The sequence below is a fragment of the Saccostrea echinata genome, unplaced genomic scaffold, assembly GCF_033153115.1.
Source record: "Saccostrea echinata isolate AGI-Se365-2 ecotype Australia unplaced genomic scaffold, CSIRO_AGI_Sech_v1 ptg000030l, whole genome shotgun sequence".
In the NCBI taxonomy this organism is placed as follows: domain Eukaryota; kingdom Metazoa; phylum Mollusca; class Bivalvia; order Ostreida; family Ostreidae; genus Saccostrea; species Saccostrea echinata.
Window position 1 is genome coordinate 4,891,008 of NW_026889779.1, and position 6,011 is coordinate 4,897,018.

At 33.3% G+C, this 6,011-nt stretch overlaps 1 long non-coding RNA gene across 1 annotated transcript; it reads right to left on the minus strand.

The window, feature by feature from the left end:
• Positions 1 to 429: 429 nt before the first annotated feature.
• Positions 430 to 5,484, minus strand: LOC133196239 (uncharacterized). The gene is made up of 3 exons (XR_009722299.1): positions 5,334 to 5,484; positions 3,014 to 3,095; positions 430 to 542 (listed from the first exon to the last, which is right to left on the minus strand). It is a non-coding gene; the product is annotated as an uncharacterized LOC133196239 (long non-coding RNA).
• Positions 5,485 to 6,011: the final 527 nt, after the last annotated feature.

Genomic DNA, 6,011 nt, shown 5'->3' on the forward strand with positions numbered 1-6,011 from the left:
TGTGTGGATACAATTATCAGAACAATTTAATTAGCTCCCATCGAAGACTCCATACATCTTGTAAATTGTATTGGTAAACCATTACCGATATTGAGAGCCAATGTAGTACATCAAGTGCTGAACAAAAAAAAAAGTTCTCATGTAGAGAAATGCAAATTAATTTTCTCTCTATTTGGTCTCCTTTTCTGTAACCTTGACCTAGTAAATAGGGAACATAATTAAACCACCACAAAAACTCAATTTTAATGAAATCGTCCTGTGGGAGATTAATGTCATGAAAAGGCCAGTAATTTTCTATCTTTATCACAAAAAAAGATTTTCGTAATTTGCGTAGATATCATGATTGACATCAAAAGTACAAACATTACTGAACAAAAGAACCATAATATAGAAGCTTTGGGTGCTTTATGAATTGTGAACTGACTTGTAATAGAATACTTCTCTCTTGATTGCACTTTCTCATGAACTTTTGGAGTGTTCTTCTACCTATCACTAATGATCCTTGTCACTTATGGTGGCATCTCAGCACTATCTAATGATTCCTACTACAGAAATGATTTCATTAAGATATAAATATCTGAAATTTCCATAACATGGCTTAGGTGCAAAATTACATATAACTTACACAGTTCACAAAATAATTTGATGCACTACATAGCAAAGAGAATTAGAACACTCCTTACAACTTATATTGATCTTGGTAATATTTCAAAGCAAGACAAGTTTGATTTGACTTCTACAATGTTCTTTGATTTTGATATTCTAAAATAGATCTCTTTTTCTCTATATAAACTAAAAATATTTCCATCAAAGTTTTTATTCATGCATCATATATCTTTTGGGCAAGCATTTCGAAATGTTCAAGCACAAAACTTCTGCAGATGAATTTGGCTAGGGGTCATGGCAGGTCATCACTTATATGTATAAGCAAAAACTTCCAGAATTTTTTGCAACAAATCATGATCACTAATATAAGAATTCTGTATCTCCTAAGTCTAGCTGTGTATGATCATGTGATTCAGGATCAAAAGATGCTATTGACCATACTTTTTGCTATAAGCTTCCTGAATTCCTTTAGTTACAAAAAACTTTTTTCTGAGTGCGCTGAATGCAATATTTTAGAGGAAAATGTCACATACAATTGTAAAATTTTAAATATGTTATCTCAATTAATTCTTAAATTGGTGCATTATTTTGACACTTTATATATATATATTATATATATATATATATATATATATATATATATATATATATATATATATATATATTCTTAATTACCGGTATCCTTAATTTTAATTTTAATTACCCCACTTCCATGCTTCTGCTGACCAGCTATATTTATTTATGTAATTAATTGCTTTGACTCCTGATCTTAAGGATCCAAAATATGAGGAGTGGATCCAGAGTATAAATAAACTGCAATAAAAGCTATATTAAGTATGACTTGGATTTCTACACTTGGATTATAAAGTTTGCTCATATTATGAACTTCATTCTCATTTCAAGATATGAGAGAGGATTTATGCTACCAAAATATGGACACTTATAATTACTGAGGACAAAAATATGACTGCTTGCTCAGCCCTACACAATATATTACCAGATATCTATAAACATGATAAATATAACAACAGAAATATTGTTAATAGAATCATTCAGCTTAAATCTAAATAAACTAATTGATTGAGCTATACTAGTTTTACTGTGACATCAACATGAATTAAGCTATATTAGGTTCAAACCATTCCTAATACAGCACTAGTCCCTTCAGTGACTCAGGTGACCGAAAAATTGCAAGAAAAAATTTATTATCACTTCGATATTGGTTATCCTCAATGATCAGCTTTGATGAACACAAATATAGTTCAAAAATCAAACTGCAGATCATAATTAATAAATGAGAAATTAGTTACCATGGAAACAAATCTCATCAGTGGGTGATTATGGGTATTTTTGACTGCAGAGCTTATTCACTTAGCCTTCTTGAAAGATCTTCAATGATTGCTCATCACAGAGACTTCACAGATCATTAAACACCGAAATCTCCAGTCAAATTGACACCAAATCAATTTGAAATTCGCATTATAGTACTTGAAAAGCTTGGTTATGTAATCAACAGCCAATCAATGAGGAGAAATTACTTAAAACTTATGTCGTAATGGGATCAGCCTCGCAGGTCATGCAAATACCCAATTTAGGTTTATTTTCATCCATGTAGCTAATTGTGAAGTACAAAGACTAAAACCAGACATAAATCTCCTGGAAAATTAATGTCATTCAGCGGTATAAAGAGAATGACAATTTTAAAAGAAATCTGAAATTGGTCTATTTTTTTAAAAGAATAATTCATGGGCATATATGAGAATGAGTTGAAATTTCTTCAGTAAATGGAAAATAGTTACCAGGTAATTCTTACAAAAAACTTTTCATTTTTTACCAAAAATTGTCTTAGTAATAATGAGCAATCATTTTTGCACTTACTTTTTTCTGCTAGCAACCAATTGAATTATTCAAGAGTGATGATTATAAACTTTGCACATACACAACATAATAATTAAGGTATATTGAGAAAGCAGAGATCAAACTACAGGTAGACACAGTTCAATTAAAAATCAGTGTAGAAAAAAGTGACAGATGGACATAATAACAAAGAGATTTCCAAGGCTCCAACTGATCCAATGTCATACTGGGACAATTCCTTATAATCCCCAAGTTGCTACCTAACTGGACCATATGGGGTCAATTTCTGTGGAATTGGTCAACATTGGTGTAGATAAAAACTAGGTATTGTAGCACCAGAGTAAACACAATAATATAACATCAAAACAGATCAAATTAATGAAAGAAACTTTTTGTCAATAATAAAACATGCCAAAATAATTTCATCAACAGAGCAATTCACTGGCAGAAAAACAATAATTCTGCTACAATAGAAACATCAAGTTATTGGTTATACCTTCAAAATGCAAATAACAAATAGAAAAGACATAAAGCACACAGCAAAACTCACCAATTCAATCAACTTTATGCAAAGGAATGTCATTTCTGTTGAGGAATATTCAGCGAATTTGAGGATCAGCACATTTTACTTCCTGCAACAAAAAGAACAAAATCTAATAATGAAATTGCAGATAATAGAAGATTCTGCCAAAACCTACAGCTTTTATCACAATTTGATTCAAACTATTTTCCACTTTATTAAAATCACCCAAATGTATTTACAACCTTTAAAATGCATACTCATTTAACAATGTGAAAAACTTGCTCAATCATTAGAAATTTCAGTTTTCAAATGGTTATACATGTATTAAGTACTATTTCATATTAGTTTGCAACATTTCACATTTCTCATTTCTACTTTTCCCTCTTCAATACAAGAGCTCATAGACCACCACACTAATCTAAGGTGGTTGCCCATCTATGGTACCTGATTACTACACCTTACTTACTCACCATACATGTTAATCAAATCCTGACCGGGCCACTCAAATAAGAGGTAAAACAAGAGGTCAATGGGCCTTGAAGGTCGCCTGAGTATCAAGATCACTCAAGCGAAAACTAAGTCCTGCCTAGGACTAGAACTCAGACTGGACCAAAGTTGACATGAATTTTATGAATTGTTGGATGCTTTGAAGTAAAGAACTCAAGTATATTTTTAAAGATATTAAATGCATTTTTAATCTAATGTAAACTTAGTCTCTCTCTCTTTCCCTTGGGCCTAAACTGTGGGGACAAAAATTTCATAATTTGGAAAAAGGCTCATAGCTCAATGTCATATCAAGCATGCAGTTTGTTTGCTAAATGACGGAGAAAAGAAAATATTCAAAGATGTCTTGAATGTTCAATGTATAACCCACCACTCCCCACCCTGGAACCTAAATCCTGGAGTGAGCTTACAGCTGATGATCTGCATTGAAGTCCTGGCATCCTGTCCATGCCTGACTTGAATCAGAAACACCCTCTGCCTGATCACAACATCTTCAAATTGTTGCCAACCTTCATTGGATATTTCGACCCTAGACCATGACATCCTCCATTTGGTAGGTCAGCAGTGGTAACCAAACCACTACTTGTTGATTCCAAAAATCCAGTTGGGCCCTCTTATCTGTGCCACATCCAGCTCAACGACTTCTCAGCTGCCTCTGCCAGTCGTCATACAGCAGCCTCTGCAGTGAGGACACCATTCCTAAAGTCTGGAACAGCTTCAACACTGACTGAGCTGGGAAACCCCTGCACCTGACCTCAACAGGAAACAGCATCACCTTCCAACCCTTCTCCCTGCAGTCTACCATCAGGTCTGCATACTTCAGGATTTTCTGTTGGTGCACCTCATCACACTGTTCCTCCAGTTTTAATTTATAATGTATTGATGTGATGTCAATTTTACAAATTGTAGCTGTGATCTCCCAGAAGTTTACATATTTCTGAAAAGAGCTTTAACACCCAGACCTTGCCACCACCTCCCACCACCACCACCACTCTGAATGAGGAGTTTTTATTAAAAATAAGCTCACCTGATTTTCAGTATTTCTCAGTTATATCCTTTTAAATTAGGGCTTACTCTTTTTAATCTCTTGTCACTTACTGATTTGATTTCTTTCCACTGATTAATTTTGTTAGGCCTTCTTGTTATTATGAAGATGGAACATACATACACATATTCTGTCAAGTCATAACAGAATGTGACATCCTATGAATATTTGATCAAAACTTAATTCTCTTCTGTCTCATATTCTACCCATTATTATCAATACCTGTAAAACTTATGTCTAACCCTTTCTAATAATTATAATTATCTACACTTGGTACATAATCTTACACCGTTTGACCTTATGAATTAATTATGAAAAAGAAGTTAGAGGGATTTCCCTCACTAGTAACATTCAAGCATCAAAATGACATAGACATTGCCAAAGTATGTGGACAGCATAAATATAAGTACAGCATTGTTCTATCTTAAAAGCAAAGACAAATTAGGGGAAAAAAGGAAATTAAATATATAATAATCACTTACTTTAAAGGGCAAACTCCACTAATAAAGAAACCACAAAGAAAATTCAGTTAACCACAGATTTTGATCCTCTCCCAAACTCTACTGAGGTAAAATTGTGTTTATATATTCAAAACCTTTGAATTCTGACAATGAAAAATAATGCAATAAGGTATGTCTCCTTCACTTACATTCTCAGAGTAATTAAGCGTAATTAAGCATTCCTTGCTAATGACCAAAGCATGCATTAAAGTACTCTAGTACCCTTCTATGACAAGTATTAAACAGAATGGAGCCTGAGGAATTGAAGACTTCAGTCAACAACACTTAGTATCTTTACCTTTTGTCTGCCTTTATTAGTACTTTTTCCATTCATCTAGTGAGTCTCTTTGCATGTTAGACCATCATTAGTCTGCCAGAACCCCAGGACCTACAAATACACCATTAGTAATTCATAAAGATGTCCAATTCATCACGTAGCTATCTACAGCAGTTTACCTTCTTCTTTTGGAGATATTACAGAATTGTCAATAACTGATATTTAGTTCAAGAAACAAGCAGTAATAAGACAGGATTCTCCTCTTTTTAGCTAAAGTGATCAAAACTAAGCCCTTATGTATCCCATACCCAGGTGACCTCCTAACATTCCCCATGCAAGTAAAGTAATTCAAACATTATGTAATATTAAATAAATAATGCATGCAGTTGAGGGTAAATTTTCATTCCAAGAAAATATTGTCAACTGAGGCAGAGCCAATGTTGACAATGGTTTTCGAGGGATAAAAATTTTCAATGTTACCCTCGACTACGTGCATTAAAATATACAAAGAGAGTTAAGGCATGTGCGCTTTGTGCATAGATTCCCTGCAGTCACTATTTTTTTTGAATATATCACCCATCATCAAGCAATGTTGATTGTTGCTAATTTCTATCAAGCTGGAGGGTGTGGTTTCATCATCCAAAGGGTAACAGAGGTTTTTAACAAATGTTTCTCAATGAATCAAATTCAATTACATGT